This window comes from Talpa occidentalis, unplaced genomic scaffold (genome assembly GCF_014898055.3).
Source record: "Talpa occidentalis isolate TD23 unplaced genomic scaffold, MPIMG_talOcc4v2.1, whole genome shotgun sequence".
Classification (NCBI taxonomy): Eukaryota; Metazoa; Chordata; class Mammalia; order Eulipotyphla; family Talpidae; genus Talpa; species Talpa occidentalis.
In genome coordinates, this window is record NW_026555331.1 from 100,487,406 (window position 1) to 100,511,208 (window position 23,803).

Genomic DNA, 23,803 nt, shown 5'->3' on the forward strand with positions numbered 1-23,803 from the left:
ATAATACAATATTCTTTAGTTTCATAGTGCTAAGGAGAAAAATGTCTTAAGTAGAGAAAAGCGTCCTGCCATGAAACACACAGCCAGGAACCCATTAGGACACTTTTCAAACACTGAAGTTGGAATGGGGCCAGAATTGAAAAGATAAAGAGCTAAATTCAAAACCTGCAAAGTATAGCACTCAATTCCCTTAGGTTTTCAGGACTGAGAAGGCTCCAATCAAAGCCTAGAAGAATAATGCTTGAGAACAGGGAAAAACCAGAAGTGGGACTAGCGGTTAAATCTTAGTGCTATCACCGATAAGGCCTTAGTTTGATCCCTAGTCAGGGAGCTAACCCTCATATGGCACAGCAGACCTCTTCTGTCTCACCCACTGCCCCCCTTAGCAGTATATTTCAGTACATCCACCTGTTGTGCTCCCCACTCTGTCTCTGATGAATCCTCTCATCCCCTGCACCTTTGGCCTATACCCCAGTTCTTCTTTGCAAAGTAAAAATTGAAAAAAACACAGAAGTGGACTAAGTCTTACTAAAGTTGCAGCTTAAGCCCTACCCATCTCAAAGATACCTATCTGATTATAGGGGAAAGTCAAACCCTCTGTAGTGTAAGATATCATCTAGGGCATCTATACCTTTATACACAATGTCTGACAAACAATAAAAAAATTAGGCAGAGAAGCAGGAAAATATGACTAATTATCATAATCAAAAGAAAAGAAACAATAGAAACAGACTCACAGATAATTCAGTTATTAATTTCATTCAGGCTAGAAGAGCTTTAAAATAATTGATTACTATACTACAGGAAAGAAGAGGATGAAAGGTGAGAACTATCAACAGATCATTGAAATCTGTTAAAAAAAATCAAGTGGATATTCTCTAACCTAAAAACACAATATCTGAGGCTAAAAACATAATGTATGTATTTAACAGCAGACTCAATAGAAAAGACAAGATTATTAGACTCTAAGAGAAAACAATGGAAATTATACAAATTCAAGAAGAGAGAAAGAATTTGTAAAAACAAAATTGAGATATATGTGAAACAAGGTCAAAAGATTTGTCATATTTCCATTGGAATACCAGAAAAGGAGAAATAAATGGGAACACAAACAATATTTGAAGAAATAATGGCCAATTTTTTCTTAAGTTGTTAAGATATCATCCCACAGATTCAAGAGATTCAGCAAATTCCAAGCAGGGTAAATTTTATGAAATGCTCTTAGACATACATTTTTTGTCAAATGTCTAATAACCAAGGATTGAAAGAAAATCTTAAAAACAATGAGAGAAAAAAGACATATTGAGGAGCAACTATAAAACTGATGCTTAGCTTTTCAGCATAAAATATGGAAGCCAGGACATAATAGAATATCACTTTCAAAGTGCTAAAATAAACTGATGCCAAACCAGAAATTTATATTATTTGCAATATCATTCAAAAATGAAGGCAAATTAAAGAATTTTTCAGAAAATATAAATCAGAGAAGTTTTCACAAGCAGACCTAGACTACTAGCAAAACAATTAGAGGAAATGTTCATATGAAAACATAGAACTAAAAGGAGTGAAGAGCATGCATCAAAAGTATAAATATGTGTAGAAACATAAAATATCATTGTATCATGTAACAATAATAATGTTTTGTGGGATTTGTAAGACATATAAAAAATGTATGACAACAATAGCACAAAAGTTTGGATGGACTAAGACAGGGATGAATAGTAAGAACTCTAGAGAAATCCTACAGACAAATATGATGATTTATAACAAATGATCTAATAACAGTAAAGAAATGAAAGCTGAGAAGGTGTAAACAGAAAGCTATACGTTCTTTCCTACCACTATCCCATGAAACTAGTTCTCTGAACTTGTACTTCCCTGCTCTTGGATAAAATCTCCAGAATATGTCATGGCTTTTCCAGTTACTCTCAAATATCAACAATAAAATATTGATTGTTTTTAGCACCCAGTATATTACCAAAATGTTAAAATTTACTTAATTTTAAGTTTCTCCCTTCCCACAGCTAGTCTACTCCACACCAGGAAATTATCAGTGAGGGAAGGGGAAGGAGAAGTTGTTTCTCCTTTCTTGCTTGTTTCACTTTCATTTCTATCATGACCTGTGGATTTTTGGTTCTGAGAGAGTTAGAACCTGTTAAAGACAGCAGCTGAATTCCTGCCCTATGGTTCTGATCTATTGGGATCAATACATACCCCATCTGTTTCCTATCTAGGCAGTGACCCTGGATAGAGCACATCATACAGTGACCCAATATGGTCCCTTCATGGGTCCTCATCCGACCGAGGGTAAATTAAACTATCTTACCTCACAAACTCATGACCAATGTAGCTCTCTAACTTGATGGAGCCAGTAAGTTAGAGTCAGTCTCTCCTTTTCAGACTTTTTAAGGTGACACAAGACTTCTCTGTGATCTTCACTTATTGGACCCCCTTAGTTGATTTGAAATGGCAAAATGGCAAAAACATTCCTTTTCCCCCCATTCCTTGACTTTCTCCACAGATACTCTCAATCATTTCATCTCTTATCCCTTTTATTCTGTCACTTGGAGGTGGGCCATGGACCGAGGCCAGCAGAACAGAAGTCGCAGTCTGTAAGCATACCCTGCAAGGCTGGTCTAATACCCCTCTCCAGGAAGTTGGAATATTTAGTTCTCAAACTTAATATTTTGAGACATATTGCCAAAATACTGCCAAAACTCTGAGAGCAAGAGTCCTGTTTTCACCTTTTATAAGAAGTACATAAAAAGAAGAATGAGTGCTTAAAGAGTTAGTGGCCAGACTTGCCCTGTTATTGCATTTGACTTCCATAACTTTTTCCTTTCGGCACTATATCCCTCTTTTGAACCATTCATCTTTTTAGTACTTGACAGCCAGAGGAGGAAGAAGCAGGGTGGCCACATGTCATCACAAAGGCTGTTCATAGAGAAAGGGTACCTGACTGAGGGGACTAGTGGTGAATGAAATATAATCCATATTCCCCCATAGCCCCCACCTTGGGGCTGCCTTATCCCTAAGGAGCACATGTCTTACTTAATTTTCTAAAAGTTGCCACATGGGTTAGCAGGGTCCTTGGAAGATGCTATAAAACCACAGGAGTAGTCACTAGTTTAGACAATTATAATGACTCTGGAGCAGAAGAGAAAGCATTGCCATAGTACTATGATTTTTATCTTTAATCAACATAATGATCTGACATAACAGAAAATCCAGAAGCAACACTACTGGAGAGTAGAAAGAACAGGCTATCAAAGACAGGGTAAATAAGAAGGAATGAGCAGAATTTGAAGTGAGTTAAAAAGTTAATTAGTTGCAGTCAATTTAATTCAAATGGAGACAATGAGTCATCTAAAATTATTTTCTCTCATTTTGAAATATTATTTTGCTTTGGTCTAATTTTTAAACATTTAAATAACTTACAGAAATGCTCCTGAGCTTCTTTGCAGGCACAGGATTCCTGACCCTGCCCAGGGGTTTAGCAATGCAATCTGAGTACATCTCCCTCCCTCTCCTTTGTCTGGAATGTTTAACCCTCTGGGCTCAGACAAAAGATCTGATACAGGAAATGGCTTAGTAGTGATTTACATCTGTTTGTACATGAATGGTGGATAATGGCAGCTTGTATCTCCTCTGGGTTAATACACAGAAATGAAAATAAATTTTAGGAAGGGTGCTTCTGATTGTTTATAATTATTTTCTAAGTATAATTGGATTAGTGTGAGAGAGAGGGAAGAAAAGAGAAAAAATTATGACATTTAGTCTCTCAAAAATTCTTAGCTACAGGGCTTCCCCGGTGGTGCAGCGGTTGAGCGCTCGGTTGCGAAGCTGCCCGCAGCCTCTGCAGCACTGGTTCGATCCCCGGCTGCTCCCCGGCTATCAGAGGAGGGTCCCACATGGTGCACAGACCTCTCCTGCCGCCTGCTGCTCCCCTCAGCAGTGTACTTCTGTCCTTCTGCCTCTTCTGCTCCCGGCTCTGGCTCTGGTGAATTCTCTCACCCTCCCGCACTTCTGACTGTACCCAGTGCTTGTATAAACAAATAAATCTTAAAAAAAAAAAAAAAAATCTTAGCTACAGTGTTGTTTTCTTTTGGATATAACACAAAACAAGTTATTATCCCAAGTGAACATAGATTTCTTCTAATTCTCATTTTAAATTAAAAAATTAAGATACAGCTGACAAGCAACATTGTGTAAATATAAGGTGTACAAAATGATGATTTGATATTAATATAGATTGTGAAATGATTACCACAGTAAGGCTAGTTAACACATCCACCACCTCACAGAGTTACCTTTTAAAATATTAAGCTTAACAGGTGTTGATGCAGTCATATATTGCAACATAATTACCACATAATTACCAACATAACGCTACCACCTGTAGCATTAGCTAAATAGCTCTATCATGAATATAGAATTTAAACAATTTTAATCCATAACAGAGCAAAATAAAAACTAAGGTTAATTACCTTATTTATTAAACATAGCTCTGAAGATAAGTATGACCACCCTGTTACATATTCTCCCCTGAGTTCTCATGGTATTTTAATGTCCCCTATGGCCCATTATTTGCAAAGTTATCCAGTGTACAGCCTATTACCATTCCTGGAACCTGTCCCCAGTTAGCAGAGTCAGGGAGGTGCTGCCTCAATCCTACATGTTTTTCCACTCCATGTTTCATCCTATCTGATACCCACATAGGACCCTGACAAAGGGAGGACAAAACCACAGTGAGCCTCTGAGCAGACTCACTTTTCACGGATTTGTCCCCCAAAATTCATTCCAATTGTGCAGACCCAAATTAACTATGACAGGAGGAGGGATCTGACTTGGAGCTACCAAAAACAGATCTCACTAGTCTGCACATTGCAATGACAATCAACATAAGGGGCTGAGCTCCTTCCCTGATGTGAGAATTCCTCTGCAACACCTGGTCAAGCTCTCCCCTGTTGGCAGGGAATTGCTAAGTAGAAGGGGAAACACATTATTACTTTTGAGATTATGAGAATTAATACTCTTACTGTGAGATGGTTTTTCTCATTCTGACCAACATTAGACATTTTGACATTATGAGATTATTTTTGTCAAATTTGTCTTGCCAAGAGTTTATGATAAAATTGGTGCTTTAATTTATAATTTTTAATTAGCATGTATATTGCTTTATTTTTTTTCTACCTGGGTTTTTCTCCTTTCTTATTATTTTGTATATTAAAAAATTTAATCTTTTGATCTCTATATGTTGCACATCTTCTCCCAACCTTTCATTGTCCTTTAATTTGTTCAAGACATACTTTGTCATGTAGACATTTTTAATTTTCATGTGGTTGTCTGTTCTTTACTTTTAGGATTTCTTCATTTTATGTTATGACTAGAAAGTCTTCCCTGTCTCACTAAGATACAAAAAATACTCATCCTAGTAATTATAATAAATTAAAATAAAAATCAACAGGCAACTATAAATCAGAGACATTCTGCAGGGGAAGAGGAGGGAGCAGGATGAAAACCAGTGGGAAGAGCAGGAGGGACTATGGTGATGGTGCAAGGATGAATTGGCGGTGGGAACTTCACAGGGACTAGATCTGAAAGGAGAAAGCATACATTGCACAAAAATGAAGAAAGATGTAAAAAATATATAAAATCAAAAAATTAAAAAATATTAAAAAAAATTCATCCTTCTGGGTTTTGGTGGTATTTGTAAAAATCTTTTTTACTCATCTGGAAGGATCTACTTTTTACTTTCAAGTATTTGAGAAGAAATCTTACATAGCTCTTCTCCAATCTAATTGAGTGAATGAATGAATGAAAAATAATACTGACCATTTGCCAATGGTCTCATTTTACATCTGCTCTGGAACCAGGCAAAGGGAAAGGACTGCAGAAGTTTATCCTTCCCTCTGCCCTCCAATTTTTGTCATATTTTCCCTGAAATTAAATAATTAGTTAGCAAAACAGCCTAACTAGAAAAATAGTATCTCTTCGAGGCTTGCAATTCTTTTTCAAGTATGTGCTGACTAAAGACTTATCATAATTTTCTTAAGGAACAGCAATCTTCCCATTCTCAATTCCAGGTCAGTGAGGAGATTTTTGGCAATCTGCTCTGGGAAAAAAAAAAAAAAAGCAGCATTCCACTTCTGGCTGTGTTTGGTTGACAGTCTATGTAGCATTCCATTTTTGGCTGTGTTTGCTTGGCAGGGGGAATGGGCGGCAAGAGTGGTTAGAGACAGAGAAGGCTAGTTACCTAAGAATTTTATGTTTTAGAAAAGATTCAATTCCTGCAGATTCCATATGCTATTTTAAAATAACTGGAAAATCACAGAATATTTGGTCCATGTGCCTCCATTCTTTTTTACTGTAGCCCTCTTGGATTTACACATACCAAAATGCTCGTGGGCTGTTTCCTGAGTTTCCGCCAAATGTTCCGATAACACTTCAGTCTGGATTAAATCAAATGCCAAGGAAAACATTGAAACTAATTGTGACAAGGAAGAAGATATTTGAACTAGAAACATAGTCAATAGTAATTTACAAACTGAAGATAATTTTTTTGTCAATACTCAATTTGGGAAAAACAACTCTCATAGGAATTTCCCTTTTCTCCCCCACTGTACAAATAGCCAGCCTATTCTTATGGACTTTGGGGCTTACTGTAAATGGAAGACCTTGTATTTCACTTCTAGAAATAGTTAAGATTCTGTAAAAGGAAATATATCTCACTCCAAATAGTCCCTTTAACTTACTAAAACCAGTATTTATATTTTTTATTTTACCGTAAACATTATTTATGAGGTTAAAAAAAAAAAAAGATGCATCACTGACCTTTGTTGGAATTGACCGGGAGTTAGATTTTAGACTAAAAAAAATTCCAAAATTTCAATCTCTTTAAAAAATATCTAAATAGGGGCCTCCTTGGTGGAGTAAGGGGTTAAGCACCGCACTATGAAGCAATTCACAGCCTCTGCAGCACGAGTTCAATCCCCAGCTGGCCAGGGAGCAGCCCACATGGCAAGGCAGACCTCTTCTGTCTTACCCACTGCTGAGGGAAGCAGTGTATTTCAGTCAGTCTGCCTGTTCTCCTCCTCACTTTCTCTTCTCACTCCCCATATCTCTGGCCTGTACCCCAGCTCTTGTATGCATAAATAAATAAATCTTAAAAAATCCAAACAACATGTTATTTTTTACCTTTTATAGATATTTTGTCATTCACTGTGAAAAATTAAATTGCAAAAATTAAGTCTCCTATGTTCTTTTACTCTATGAAAAAATTATTTTAAAATATAATGGCAAATAAGCATAATTTGACAGATTTTATTAAATACTGCTCTTTCATGCAAGATTCACATATATTTTTAAAATCATCTCTCCCATTTCATCCAACTAGCTATATTCTTAATGAATATTGTGCCCAAAATTTGTAACAAAACAAAAACATAAAGTTATTTAATATAGGAGTTAGGGAAGAATGGGTTAAAGCTTAGACATTGGACAGAGTAGTTTTAATCAAACAAGCAAAGGCAAAAAACTTTTAAAGTTACTACAACAAGGAGAGTGTAATGCTGAGTGAAAAGGATTTGGGCTGTAATTTTGCAAAACAGTGGAACTTGCCTCTATCTGAAAATAGATTCCAAGCAAAAGAATAAAAACTCTTTTTCTAGAATTATGATCTCTTCCAAACATTAGTTATATTGGGGAGAACAATACCCCCTCCCCCCAAAGATGTCCAGGTCCTTCCTACTCCCTAAGACTTACAATGCTACTTTTCATGATTTAATTGAAGACTCTGAAATATTGAGATTATCCCTGGTTATAGAATGGATTAACCAACATAATCATGAGGAAAACAGGAAGGTCCATGTGAGAGAAAAAAATATGACAACAGAAGCAAAGAGCTAGAATCAGAGGGAGAATTGAAGACATTGCACTATTGGCTTTGAAGATGATGAAAACAGCTGTGTGCCAAGGAATGCTGGAAATGGCAAGGAAATAATTATTCTCTGAGCCACAGTCCTGCCAACAACTTGATTTTAGCCCAGTGAAACTGATTTTAGACATCTGACCTCCAGAAGTAGAAAATAACAAATTTATGTTGTTTTCAACACAAAAATTGACATTATGCTATAGCTCATATCATGTGTGAAATACATACATTCTCATTCATTTATAAAGGAGAACTCCATACTGGTCTCCCCACTTTCTGTGCGAGGAGAACACACAGGCCTAGCAGCCTGGAGTAAGTGTGGAGGGAAAAGAGCTAGAAAGAACTGACGGGCACAAGGAACCGTATTTGTCATAGAGAGACCCAATGGAAGAGGACAGGAATCAGTTTCTCCTGCAGTGAACGTTTCAAGGTTAAAGAACAACTCCAGCAAACTGTTTGGTGGAGAGCCTAGTCCTTCCCACTTGTTCAAAAATTTCTTCTCGTTACTGACCAGGCAGCAGCAAAAACAGTAAACAGATTTGTTTTGCTGACAATTATTTGTAGAACTATATACTACATAATTTAAAGATATGCCTGGAATGATTTTTGGGGGGACAGAAGACAAGCACAGTCTTCTTCCAATTTCCTAGAGAGATGACTTGCTGTGTGTCCCCAAGGACAATCCTTATCACTTTACTGGTGACAGTAGGGCTGTTTTTGGAAGTTACTTAATGCTCACTAACCCCAAGCCCCAGACAGGTCCCAGGGCCATTAGAGGAGAGCAAGACAGTAGTTGCCTGGGGGTGGGGAAGGAGACAATTTGCCCACCATGCCTGATCAAGCTGCCAAAAGAGCAGGAATCAAGGGGTCACCTTTTTGAGTCACATCCCAGGTGTACCATGCATGGAGGGCAAGGAGAGACTGAAGAAAATGGCAGGCCACAGCATATTTGTAGGTGGCAGTTTTAATAACAAAGGGAACTTAGAAGAGACTGGAAAAGAGCTGTGGTCATTCACAAGTCATGCAGATTTCTGTACTTGACCTGCAAATCTTAAAAGTTTAACTGGATTTAAACACATAGACCATCCAGATGGTCTTAGCAACACATTTTATCTCAGGAATGTGTCTTTGGGCAGCTATTGGGAGATGGAAAAGCAAATGCCACACCCATTTTCAGCGGTGGAGAGTGGTGAGGAGACTCTAACTGGCCAGTTCCAGATCCCAGATTAACCGGAAGTAATGTTCCCCAACACATCTGCTCTCTCACTGCTCCTGCCTCCATGTGCTCATCCTTCCTCCCTGCTGAAATGACACAGGCTCTGGGTGTGCTCCTCGTTGTGCAGAGTCCACAGAAGCTGCACCTCAGCTCAGATGTATAGGATGCCACAGTACAGCCTCCTCTCTCCTTCGGTGACTAATCCTTCCTGAAATTCCCTTGTTTGCCACGCAGAATATGGTAAAACTTATTTTAGTGGGAATTTGTATGTCCAACAGCTAAGGAGACTTCAGCGTCATTAAAGGGAGTTATTGTGAAAGGGGACAATAGTGCCAGGCTGTTCATCCTTGACTTCTGGTTGTGTGGCCTTGAGCAAATTTCCAATCATCTTCACTCTTTGCTAATATAAGGGCACCAACTACTACTACTGTTAACATCTAATTCAATCTAATTCTTGCGATTGCTGTAAAAAAAAAAATCTTAACCCGGAACTTAGCTGCCTGTCAGTAGGGTCATTGTTTTCATGTTGCTATGACTCCCCTGGACTTTATCCATTCAGCAGAAGTGTAGCCAGGAACACAAAGGTGAAAAGTGCCCTCAGAAGCCCAAGAAAGATGGCCCTGGAGGAGAGACATACATAAATACACAACTATGACAGACTGGCCACGCTGCCAGTCTATCGATAGAAGAATGGAAAAGGAAAACTAAATAAGCTGCGACTTACTTAACAGTTCTTTTGATCCAACCTTCTACATCACAAGTGCAAACTGGGATGTCTCTATTCAGAGACTTTTTAAAAAGGTACATTTAAAAAATGTTTTGAATACAGGAGAAATATAAGTAATAGTACAATAAGCACATATAAACAATGTGTAAATTAAATCACTGTTAATATTTTACTCTGTGTGTGCACTTATGTGTGCATGCACGTGGGAGGAGGGAGGAGAAAGAGAAATTTTAAACTACAGACACTCTGTGCCTATATATCTCAGCATGCTTAAAAATTTTTGAGAACTTCCCTTGTATGAATAGACAATACCATTATCACACCCAAACCAGTAACTCCTAATACTAATATATCTCCTAGTACCTACCTAATATCCAGTTATACTCAAAGTTCCATAACTGTCTCCCAAATATCTATTATAGGTGATTTTTTCAAATCCAGCTCCCAAGTCACTTATCTGATATTCGGTTGTTAAGTCTGATAGGTCTTTTCTAATTTTCTCATACCCTACAACAATAGGCATCTATGCCCTATTGTTTTTTTTTTTTTAATTATTGCAACTACTACTACTACTACTACTACTACTTATTGAAGGAACCAGGATGTTGTGTTTTATAGGACAATCAATATTTTGTGATTTTTTTTCTTTATGGTTTTTCTTTATGAAAGACTCAATGTGTTTTTCAAAAAAACTGAATTAGACATATATTTTAGAATTCTGGCAATTTTGTGTAAAATTCTGAATTTCTGGCTTCTTTTGAAAAAACATCAAAAGACCTGGTAATATTAGCCTGTGAATCTGCAACATTCTCTCTTCATCCCTTCCCAATTGAACTTGTAGTAATAGCATACTCTTTACCTGTCTCCCTTTATCTTCAACTCACTACAGTAAGTTAAAGAAAAAAATTGTAGTGCAGCTTATGAGCTATTGTCTTTGAATGGGCACCCATGCTATGTTCATATTAACCCCAGGATACCTCATACATCTGTGTAGTCTCCAAGGGCACCTGAGTTTCTGACTGTATCAGTTACAGTTCTCAGGAGAACAGGACCAATAAAATATACATGAAGATAATTTATTTCAAGAAGTTGGATTACAGGCTTGTGAGGCCTGGCAAGTATAAAATCCATACAGCAAACTAGCATGGTGGCACGATTTCAAAGTTATAGTCCAATAGAATTCCTTCTTCTCCAAAGAATCACAGTTTTTCCCTTAGGTCTTCCACCCATTGGAGGAGGTCTACCCACATTAAGGAAGGTAACTTCCTTAACTTAAGTGAACTAATTGTTACATCTATAAAATACCTTCACAGCAACATCTAGATTAGGGTTTTACCAAACACCTAAGTACCGTGGTCTAGTCTAGCAAAGCTGATACACATAACTAACCATCACAATAACTTTGTTCTAAAATCAAATAGGAATTTTGGGTTTACTTAGTTTTCTTTTCTCAAAGGCTCTCTCCTTCATATCAATATTCCATTTCTTTGTAACCAGTTACCACAAACTTAGTGGCTTAGACTAATGCAAATGTATTATCTCATGATTTCCATAGGCCAGAAGTATAGCTATGGTATGGCTAGATTCTCTTTTCAGGATCTCACTTGACTGAAATCAGGTGTTGGGTTGGCTGTCTTCTCATCCAGAACTCTGGTCCTTTTCTAAGTTTTCTGCTTTTTGGCAAAATTCATCCCCTTCAGATTGTAGGGCTGAGATGTGTCAGCTCTTAGAACTTGCCCACTTTCCCTTGCTATGTAGCCCCTCAATCTTCAGGTTAGCAACATACATTAAATTCTTCTGCTTCAAATTTCTGCTGCCTCTTCTGGGACCAACTGAAGAAAAACTCTCAGCTTTTAGAGGGCTCATGTGATTAGTTCAGGCACAGCAGATAATTTTCCTTTAAACCAACTGTGCCACATAATATAACTTAATCATGGGAGTGCAATCCCTCATCTCCATAGTCTTGCATTTTCATTATGCAGAACATTCCATGGAAAAGAGAGGTGCAGAATCTTGGGCCCATCTTAGAATTCTCCCCACCACCTACCTCTTCTTCAAGTTATATTCTCCATGTTCAGGGAAAGAACAGGATTACAGTAAGATGCTTGAAAATCACTGGTGAGCAAAACCAATTTCCTAATGGGCACAAGACAGAAGCCAGTACTTGACTCATTCCTTTCTATACAGGATCAGGAGAACTTTAAAACAGAGCCTTGTTGAATTGTGCATTTTCATAAAGTTCAAGGGGATCCCCCTTTCTTCCTTTCCACAAATGCTGCCTTCAGACAGAGTAAGAGTTTAGTCATCTTTTCCCATCCTGGGCTTTATTGGTAGCTTCTTGTAAAACCAGTCTCAGCTGCAGTCAGCCAAGCAGGCGTTAAAGACCTATGAAAGCAAAACCAAACAAAGAGCTACCCAGACTCTTTTGGCATCCCTCCCATCCCACTTTTAAAAGATCACAAAAGGGAGACAGAAGGGGAAAAAATCCCAGTGGGGGCCAACCAATGCATACCCTAAAGGGACTTAGCTTGGAAATTTGAGTTTTTTACACTCAGTTGCTTATATACTGCTATTTGGTATGGAAGAAAAGCAGGATGAAAAGTGAGCAAAGAAACCTTGAAAAATGACCGCAAAAACAAAATTCCAGACTAACAGAAATGTTGACTGTGCCACAAAAAATGTGAAGTCACACTTAGGGCTTTATCTTTTCACAACTCCTTTCTGTGATTGCTCCAAATCATTCTATAAAGAAAAGCCCTGCAGCCTCTGCCAAAAAATAAATACTGCAGTGTGCACAGCAACAACACACATTTATCAGATTTCTATCAAATTTCTGCACTGGTTATACCGGCACTCAGTTCATGTCCCAAAACATTTTCAAAAAATCCTTTTTACGGGGCCTCCCCGGTGGTGCAGCGGTTGAGCACTGGGTTGCAAAGCTGCCCGCAGCCTCTGCAGCGCCAGTTCAATCCCCGGCCGCCTGGTGAGGGTCCCATATGGCGCGCAGATCTCCCCTGCCACCCGCTGCTCCCCTCAGCAGTGTACTTCATCAGTCTGCCTGTTCTGTTCCCTGCTCTGGCTCTGGTGTATCCTCTCACCCTCCCGCACTTCTGACTGTACCCAGTGCTTGTATAAATATAAATAAATCTTAAAAAAAAAATCCTTTTTACAGGAATGTTAAAAAAGAGATAAAGAGGTGCCCCAACTTCTTATTTGATTTTTCTTTTACTGGAAAACCTGGAAAAAGAATGCAGGCATGTCTGGGTAAGAAGCATTCATTTTCCCATAAACTTAATTTATAATCCTATGCAATAGAGAGGAACGTAATCCCTGCAAAACAGATCCTGGGTATTGCTAATATAGATATCTCAGTCTGCTTACAATGTACTTCACTTGACCACAGACTGAAAGATCTTTTGAAATGAGCTGTGGAAGTCCCCCTCAAGAGAACTCTCCCTCAGTGAAGAGCCTCAAATGACACCTCACTGGAAGCAATTGTGATTAGAAGAGTTACAAGGAACTGAAATGTTCTCATGAAATTTAATGTTTAATTTAAGCATTTCTTCTCCTGAAGAAATCTAAACAGAGACCAAGCCAAATACCTCTGGTAGTCAGGAGAACTAACAATGCAATCCCCTGCCAAGTGCTTGGAGTGATTGAGATAATGATGTTCTTTTCAAGAGAGTTTTTTGGCATGGATTTTCCCTCCATTCTCAACTTTTGGGGGAGCTTTCTATTTTATCTAGAATATTAATTATATTTAATGATGCAGAAGAGCGAGGAGGGGTACAAAGAAATAATGACTTGACTTTCTCGTATGTTGCAAGCTAAAGAGAGAGAAAGACATGACGAGGGAGAATGTAGGAAACACAGCCAAGGCAGACATGGAGAGAAGTCATAAAAAGCATTTCTCCATCCATCATCCCTATCCCCAGAACATCCTTAGTGGGGGGTCTGGAAAGAGAGCTTGTGATTTTTCTAGAGTTGGAGCACAGAGTTCATGAAATCAATTTCCTTGTCTCATCTATTAATTAAAACCACTTTCATCACCTATACTTTAATTCAAGGAGGTAAGAATGAAAATATTATAAAAATAAACCTTGACAACATAAATGATAGTTCCCAGAAGTTTCCTTTATGTGTTCCAATGTTATCATCACCATCATTTACCACAAGAGGATTCTCCAGAGATGTCTGGAAAATGAGCTATTTAAATCAACACCCCTTACAAAGTAAATAAATTCTCAGTTCTGAGCTTTCATCCATCCAACATTTCCTCCTCTATGTATTTTACGATCTTCCTCTTGACTAAGGAAAATTATTCTTAGCATTAGTTTTACTTAAGTGGTCACTTCCTTTTCTTTTTCCCTTATGACAGTTCTGACAGGATACCTTCTATTAGGGCAATTCTCTTAGACTGAAAGATGAGAGTATTTATTCAGTGTCTATGGCATTGGGTTTTCTCAGTCTTACCTGAAATTTTGATCTAGATGGTCTATTTTTTGTGGGGATTGTCCTATGCACTGTGTGATGGTAGCAACACCCTGGCTTCTACCCACAAGATGCTAGTAGTACAGTTGTGACAACTAAAGATACTTCCAAGTGTTGTTAATTTCCCCAGGAGCAAAATTCTCCTCAGTTAAGAACAAGAAGACGGGCCTCCCCTGGTGGCGCAGTGGTTGAGCGCTGGGCTGCAAAGCTGCCTGCAGCCTCTGCAGTGCCAGTTCGATACCCGGCCCCCGGAGAGGGTCCCACATGGTGCGACAGATTTCTCCTGCTGCGCCTGCTGCTCCCTTCAGCAGTGTATTTCGTCAGTCTGCCTGTTCTGTTCTCCACTCTGGCTCTGGTGAATTCTCTCACCCTCCCGCGCTTCTGACTGTACCCAGTGCTTGTATAAATAAATAAACTTTAAAAAAAAAAAAACAAGAAGACAAGTAGAATACAAAATAAATATAAATTCCTTTTCTTGAGGAGGTTAGAATCCATGGAGACACAGAATATTAGACATGGAAGCATGCTTACACATGATTTTGACCAACTATTCTTTTTTTTATTAGTAAATTAACTGAGTGAGTACTGAGACATAAACTGACTTGCTTACTCACTGTACAATATAAGAATTCCAGGAAAAAAAAAACACAAGATCAAGGTTAAATTGTGTTTTTATAGACTGCAGATGTTATTTTTTTAAAGGAGAGAATAATGTGGGTTAACAGTAGCATGGAGGAAACAGGATTGTCTTGAAGGATGAGCACTTACTTGAGGGGTAATACGAAGAGAAGGGAAAAGGACATTGAACATGATCATGTGTGACCACAGCATACATGAAGATTTAAAGGCAGAGCATGGAATGTTAAAGGAAAAAGGCAGAGGCTAATCTAGAATGGCAAGAGATAAACTGGAGAGGCTGAATGGGTCCAAATTCTGAAGGTCTTTGATTCCCTAGATTAAGTGCTAACTCTGGTTCATAGCCCTCCAGAGAAATGACTTCTGACATTATCTTGGGAAGGTAGAAAAATGGAAACACACAAAATGGGAATTGAGATCCAAATTCTAGTCGCAGCAATTCCCTGACAGTTGAATGGTTTGAACAGACCTCTTTTATTTTCCTTATTTTCCTAGGCCTTACTTCCTGCATCAGTAAAATAAAGGGGTAGAATCAGATGATCCCCAAGGTTCTTTCCAGTTCTCACATTCTATGATTCAGTGAACAATCACCCCTCAAAATCCCCCTCCCCCAATGAGATTACATACTTGCTCTCCTCTATATTGCTGACCAAAGAACTGTTTATTGTTTACCCTCTCATGTCTCATCAGGTTCCCTAAGGAGCTGTGAAGTGAGGGGTATGTAACTTCGGTTCCAACCGCATATTACAGCCACGTATGAATAGCCTGACTGCAAGGAAATGTGCTAAAGTCCCAAATGTTCCCAATTAGTTGCAGTGTTTTCTGTTACAGAATAAGGTCTGCCATTTCCTGCTCTGACTTTAGCTAAACATGTGACTGCAAGGTTGACTGGGTTTGGAAAAGTAATATACAAACTGAAAGGCAAGTGAACAGAAAACAAATCATCTAACATGACACTGTTGTATCATTTAATAAACTCTATCAAAGTCATTAAAAGGGTTTAGTATAGCTTGGCATGGATGAGGGCAAACAAATAGAATATGAAACAAATTAAGAATTACTATTCAATGAGGGACAGTTTAAAAATGGGGAGAGATATTTTCACTGCAAAACTAATGAGGGATTAAAAATTAGAATATATATTGAATTTCTGGTGGCCATTAAGAAACAGAAAGCAGACCCAGTAGGAAAATCAGCAAATACTATAAACAGATAATCTTCAAAAAGTTAGTAAGACTACCAAGAGAAACTCAAAATCAGGCATAATCTGGGACATGGAAATTTAAAGAAATGATGAGATATTGTCTTGCACCTATTAGGCTAACTAAAATTAGAAAGCAAGATAATGGCAAATATTGGCAGAAATTTAAGAACCTCTATGTACTGTTGGTAGGAGTATAAACTGGTACAACTGGTATGGAGAGAAATTTGGCAGATGATTAATCAAACAAAGTACACTCATACCTACGACCTTTCCTGAGCAAACATCTGTATTAACTTTTTAGGGCTGCCTTACCATGGTACCACAAACCTGGGGGACTTAAAACAACAGAAATTCATCTTCCCACAGTTCTAGAGATAAGAAGTCTGATCAAAATATCAGCCAGAGGGCCTCCCCGGTGGCGCAGCGGTTGAGCACTGGGTTGCGAAGCTGCCCGCGGCCTCTGCAGCGCCGGTTCGATCCCCAGCTGCTCCCCGGCCACCAGAGGAGGGTCCCACATGGCGCGCAGACCTCTCCTGCCGCCCGCTGCTCCCCTCAGCAGTGTACTTCGGCCCTTCTGCCTGTTCTGCTCCCCGCTCTGGCTCTGGTGAATTCTCTCACCCTCCCGTGCTTCTGACTGTACCCAGTGCATGTATAAACAAAACAAACAAACAAATAAATAAATAAAACATGCCTCTATTAATAAAAAAAAAAAAAAATATCAGCCAGAATTTGCTCCCTCAAAAGAAGAGTCCTTCTTGCCTCTTTTAGTTTCTGGTGACTCTAGTTACTCCTTGGCTTCACAATTTCAATCTCTCAGTTTTCACCTAACCTCTTCTTTTCCTGTATTTTCCCTTCCATTCTTTTTTTTTTTTTTTTTTTTTTTTTTGTGGGACCCCTCGTCAGTGGCCAGGAATCGAACTGGTGCTGCAGAAGCTGCGGGCAGCCTCGCAACCCAGCGCTCAACCGCTGCACCACCAGGGGAGGCCCTCCCTTCCATTCTTTTTAAAAACTGCCAGTCATTGTATTTAACTTGCTTACATTTGTGAAGATTCTATTTCCAAATACAGCCATGACAAGAGGTTTCAGAGATACAGATATTTGGAATACAATATTCAATCCAGATAGTTCAAGCTCTACCCCCTCCCAATTTATGTCCTCCCACATGCAAAATATATTTACCCCATCCAAAGATCTCCCCAAATTTTAACCCATTCTAGCATCAACTCTAAGTTCAATCTCTCATCCAGTTATCATAAAATCTAAAAAAAAGTCCAAATTTTATCATCTCTATAATCCAAATTAGATATGGGTAAAACTTGAGGTATGGTCCATCCTGGGGTAAAATTCTTTCCCAACTTTGAAACTAGAAAACAGGGTATCTGTATACAAAATACAAATTCCATCCAGACATTTCCATTCCAAAAAGTAGAAAATGGAAGGAATAAAGTGGCCACTAGGTTTCAAGAAAGTCAATGCCCTACTCATCTTTCTGTCTTCTTCTATTCTTCCACTTATAAGGATACTTGTCACTGGATTTAGGGTCAACCAGTATTATCAAAGGTGCCCTCATCTCCAGATACTTAATGATATTTGCCAAGATGTTTTATCTTTGGTTTTACTCAAAGATTCTAGGAAGTAGGATGTGGTCATATCTTTTTGGGATCCATCATTCAACCTACAAGATCCACTGTAAGATCCCAGAGAAATTCTGGGAACTGGTAAAACCATCACCTTCACTGCCCCTCTTCATCCTCACACTTGTCTCACCTTTTTCTAAGAGGTTCATTGAGGCATTGTATAGATCTATAGAATTACTATAGATAGCTTGAAACACTATGCAGCCCTACTCCCTCATTGTATAGGATTGGAAATTGAGGTCCTAAAGAGAATGAGCAATTTTCCCAAAGTCACGGGGTTAATTAGTTATAGGATTAGGACTAGGACCCCGGTTTTCAGAACTCCAATCTCATTCACTGCCCAATTCACCTTCCTAGTGACAACAAAGGCTGTTGATCTGTATGAAGTTCTTTCCTTCCAGTCTTCTTAAACCTTGCCAATGAAAATATTGCCTGTGGACAGCAATAAAGGCATTACTTAGGAACTTGTTAGAAATACAGACTATCAGGCCTCACCCAGACTCTTAGGTGATTCTAATGCATATTAAAAATTGATACTTTTTAAAAAATAACAATTCAGATATTTATTAATTCACAGATATACTTATTGTGTATAAAGCAGGATGGTAGGAGTTCATATTACCAGAAAAAAATATAAAAAAGGAGTTTATACTACCAGAAAAAAATATAAATAGAACTTGTTTTAATTATTTTAAAAATTTAGAAATAACAGCACATTAAGGACCTTGATTAAATACCACTAATACACGTAGATATGATAATCTGACTTCAATATTAAAATTATTTTAGATTTAAATGTTGTAAAGACAAGGTAAAAATAAATACCTAAACATCCCTGATGTTTAGGTATCATGTGCATATGTCAATTTCCAATGTATCCAAACCACACTCACTGCTATATAAAATCTTTGCTCAAATTAAAACCATCACAATATAAGGTTGACTTTAGGTTTGAGCCAAGGACTGAATGCCAGTTCCATTGTCAATATTATAAAACTGGCACAGAAAATAACCTTACTAACCTAGTCATTGTTGTACCCTTCTTCATCTCCTTGATCTTACTGTTGTCAAAAAATCATTTCTGGTGTAGATTAAAGCAGACCCAAAGCACACATGCTGTCTGGCAACTTTTCCTCCCCCTTCTCTTATTAACATTGAGTTTCACATCAAGAACTTTGGCCTTTCCTTGTTTCTTAGCAACAGAGCTTCCAAAGGAGTACAAGAGCAAGGACGTCACAAAGATTGTAAGAGAACAAAAGCAGCGAGGATAAACCATATACACTGGGAAACATAAAACCTACAAGTTTGAGAACAATGGGGCCCCTTTGGTATAGCTAAGAGTATTTATCCAGCCCCAGGCATCACAGCTTATCTGTTCTCTGCTCTAGTGCTGTCTTTGTGTGCTCAAATGACAGTATTTGTAACATTCTAGTTGATGACTCTAATTGATGGCTGATAGTAAATAAGATCAAGTCCTAACTCTTGGGAATGAGAAAAGCCATTGGAATAAATACACTTGGGGAGAAATGCAATACATGTACAAAATAATAATATCGATGCAAACCAGGATGTGACAGAGTAATCACCTGATGTACAAAGATGAAACATGTTATAGATGATCAAATAAAAGGTCCAGACTGGCAGCATGGACAGAATTGCCTGTCTATATACACTGACCTTCTTTGCTTAGTCATTTTCACTGTGGCTGAAGATGGCCACTCCACAGTTTACAAGTTTACATATTGTAGATGGTACTATAGTGAATACCCATTTTCGATGGTTTTGACTACAAATTCACAAAAGAAACTACTGTCTGGTTTGGATCAGGAATGTACCTGTGGCTTTGCGGATCTGTCAACAGTACCTAAACTGTTTGTGAACCATATGGTAGAAAGGGATCAATTCCTAGTACAAAGAATTTATTGGTTTGTGAGCAGAGCAGATACTTCAAAAGGTGTTTGCCTGTGAGGTAGAGGCATACAGTGACAAACAAAAGTGTTCAGGAACAGCATCTTGTCTGACAGTGGCTCCCTGAACTGGACTGAGCCTCTTAGTCAGAACTGCCCACAAGCAGAGTAACATTTCATAGGAATTCAGTGGGAACAGTCACCTGAGGCTGAGACATTGGAGTCTTCTCAAACTTACTTCCTTCATCTCTCAAAATCTGGTTATTCTTTACCTGGTGATTTTCAATAAATTCAGTTACCTCTCCTAAAACTTACTCTAGCCCATTCTTTTTGTTGGGGCTAATGTTTTTACAGTGCAAGAGCCCATCTTTTAGTACAAGTTCATCCAGACCAGTGTCAGAAACTGGTCTAGCATCTGGTAAGCCTTATATTCCTCATTTCAGTCCCTTCCTAAGGTTTATATTCTAACTGATGCAAACTGGGGTTATTTAAGTGAAGGACAGAATGTTGAAATGCAAGTTTACTAGTGTTCTAGGCAGGTAGGTCATGGTGTGAGCCAATTCTGATGTTTAAATAAGACATCACACAAAAACCCTATGAATTTATACAAACCATACGCTGACTATAGGTAATATATTGTACTGGGGATTGATTCAACACCTTATAGACTATGCTTTAATAGCCCCTATCATTATCTGTTGGCAGTATCTGTCACAATAGGCTACAGGGAACAGAAAACAATGAAAGGTAACACTAAATTACACAACAAACAGTCAAGGAAAGGCAGTCATAGAATTTAGTGGCTCAAAAATGAGACTAAGGATCTGACTCTTCTTGCCCTTCTGCTATACTCAGCATATTGGTTTGACATGTAAAATGGTTAAATGTGTGTGCCAACTTGGCTAGATCACAGGGTACTCAGTTATCTGGCTAAACATTATTTCTGGGTATATCTATAAGGGTGTTTCCAGGTCAAATTAGCATTTGAATCAGTGAACTCTAGTAAAGCAGTTTTGCTCTTCCCATTATTGGTGGACATCATCTACTCTGTTGAACTCCTAAGTAAAACAAATAGGTGGAAGTGTTAGGGGGAAAAAGGATGTCCCAAAGCAAATTCCATATAGGCTTTGTGGACTCCACCCCCACCCCAGGTCAAAGCCAAAGACACTGGGAACTCCAAATCCCATCACCACCAAAGGGAAGGTAGCTGGGACCTGAGGGTGGGGTTAAGCAGCCAGGTGGATACAAAAGGCAGACACGTGGGCTTTGGGGGCTCTCCATTTTTGGGCTCTCGGCCAGCTCGGAGCGTCCGGCCAGCTCTGAGAGTGACTTTGGGTTTCCAGGTCGTCGGATCGGGTAGGACGCATTAAAGACTTTATTTCCCTATTTTCTCCCTGAGTTGTACATTTTCCTTATTTCTTTTTCTCTTGTAAATAAACCTTTTATTAACCCTTTTGTGTGTGTCTGTAGTAGAGTATTCATAAGTCCCTTTAAAGCGCGGGTGAGGACCCACAGCCAGGAACCCGTTTAATATCGGGGTTGCTCTGTAACAGCTGAAGAAAGAATTTAGTCCTTCCAGTCTGATTGGTAGTTGGAATATTTCTCTTCTACCCTTGGCACCCCTAGTTCTCAAGCCTTCAGCTCTAGACAAAACTATATCATTACTCACATGGTTCTCAGGCCTTTGGACACCAGCTTTCCAGCTTGGAGACAGCAGAAAATGGGACTTCTAAGCCTACAATTACTTAAAATAAATGCATTCATGTACACACACACACACACATATCTCCTATTGGTTCTATTTCTCTAGAGAACCTTAACTAATACAGATTATAGTAGCAAGAGTGATTCTAGAGAATTTTAAGGATGAGTTTTCTGAATATGAAATCTCCAGTGATAACTCATGAATTAGTTTATAGGATCTTGATCCCCTAATATAGCCTTCCACTAGCTACCATGTTTGTCCATTCCATTGATGATATTGTGCTGACTGGACCTGTGAGTTATATGTACAGGTAAGACATTTGTATACAGAGGGTGGGCAATAAATCTGACTAAAATTAATGGAGCTTCTACCTCAGTGATATTTCCAGGGGTCTGGTGGTAGGGAAAGTCAAGATATTCCTCCTAAGGTAAGGAATTTGTTTCTTCTACAATCAACAAGAGGTACAACACCTAGATAGCCTCTGGATTTGGGCAGCTACATTTAGGTGTATTACTTGGACCCATTTACTGAGTGAGCTGAAAAGCTGTCACTTTTCAGTGAGACCAAAACAAAAGGAAGCTGTACAACAAATCCAGGCTTCTGTGCAAGCTTCTCTGCCACTTGGACCATATGATGCAGCAAATTCAATGATGCTTGAAATATCAGTGGTAGAGATGCTGTCCTGAGCATTTGTTAAGTGAATGGGATTTTGGAGCAAATTCCTGCCATTCTCTGCAAATAACTACTCTCCTTTTGAGAAACAACTCTTGTTCAATTATTAGTCCTTAGTAGCATCGAGTCACCAATTATCATGTTACCCGAGTATCCCATCATAAACTGAGCACTATCTGATCCACCAAATCACAAATTTTGGCAATACTCCATTATCATATAGAAGTGGTAGAAACATTAAATCCACTTGTGCCACGAAGAACCAAGTTACATGAAGAAATGACCTTAATGCCCATGATCTCCACTCTGCTACATAGCCTTATCTTGCCCCATCTGCACGTATGTTCTCATGGGGAATTCCCTACAACCAGAGGACAAGAGGGCTTGAGACTGGTTTACAGGTGATCCTGAACAATATGCATACACCACCAAAAAATGTAGACAGCTATAGTTCTACAGGCCTTCTCAGGGACAACCCTGAAGGACAGTGGGGAAGGGAAATCCTCCCAATGGGAAGATTTCAAGCAATTCACCTAATTGTTCACTTTTCTTGAAGGAGAAATAATGAGACATGTGATTATATTCCTATTCACATGCTTGACTAGATGATTAGGGACTTAGGAGAAACATGATCAGATAAATGGTGACAAAGAAATATGTGGAGAAGTATGGGATAGACCTCTCAGAATGGACATGAAAAAGTAAAGATACACATGTGCCAAAAAGCTCACTAAAAGATGACCTCAGCAGCAGAGGATTTTAAAAATTGGGTGGACAAAATGACCCTTCTATGGATATCAGAAAGTTGCTTTCCCTAGTCACTGCTGTTATTGTCACAAACAAACTGGCCATGGTAGCAGGGAGGAAGGTTGATGCATGGGTTCAGCAACATTGACTTCCATTCACCAAGGCTGACCTGGCTAAGATCTCCACTGAGTGTCCAATCTGTTAGCAGCAGAGACCAGTACTGAGTCTCCTCTAGAGACATTTCTTGAGGTGATCAGCCAGCTACTGATAGCAGATCAATTACATTGGACTTCTTCCATCATGGAAAGGACAGTATTTTGTCATTACTGGAATAGATACTCTAGACACAAATTTGCCTTTTCTACATTCATAGCTCCTGCCAAAATTACCATCCATGAACTTCCAGAATGTCTTATGAAGCATCATAGTATTCTATACAGCACTGCTTCTGACAAGGATCTCACTTCACAGCACAAGTGTGGCAATAGGCCCAAGTTCATGGAAGTCACTGATCTTACCACGTTCCCCACCATCCGAAAACAGCTGGCTTATTAAAACTTTGGAGTTGCCTAAGACTTGTTTATAATACCAATGGGATAGCAATACTTTGCAGGCAGCAGAAGGCTATGTATGCCCTGAATCATGTCCAATATATGGTGCTGCTTCTCCTGTAGCCAGGATTCATTTGTCCATGAATCAAGCAAATGTGGGAGTTGCCTCACTATTATGGTTAGTAACTCAATAGCAAACTTTTTGCTTCCTGTTCTCTGCTGACCTAGAGTTTTTGGTGCCAAAGAGAAGAATACTTCCATTTGGAGATACAACAATGATTTCATTTAACTAAAGAGTGACCTGATCACTTTGGACTCCTTGTGCATTTGAATCAACAGACGAACATGGGAGTTACTGTGTGACTGGAGTGATTGAT

The 23,803-nt window shown here is 38.8% G+C and overlaps 1 long non-coding RNA gene across 2 annotated transcripts in view; it reads right to left on the reverse strand.

Moving 5' to 3' along the window:
- The window catches only part of LOC119243294 (uncharacterized), a 96,379-nt gene extending 77,363 nt beyond the window's left edge, over positions 1–19,016 (reverse strand). For both annotated transcript variants that reach the window (XR_005124685.2, XR_005124686.2), the window contains exons 1-2: positions 18,867–19,016; positions 18,194–18,276 (exon numbers count right to left, since the gene is read on the reverse strand). This is a non-coding gene — a long non-coding RNA (uncharacterized LOC119243294). The remainder of the gene's footprint in view (positions 1–18,193; positions 18,277–18,866) is intronic.
- Between the last annotated feature and the right edge of the window lie 4,787 nt (positions 19,017–23,803).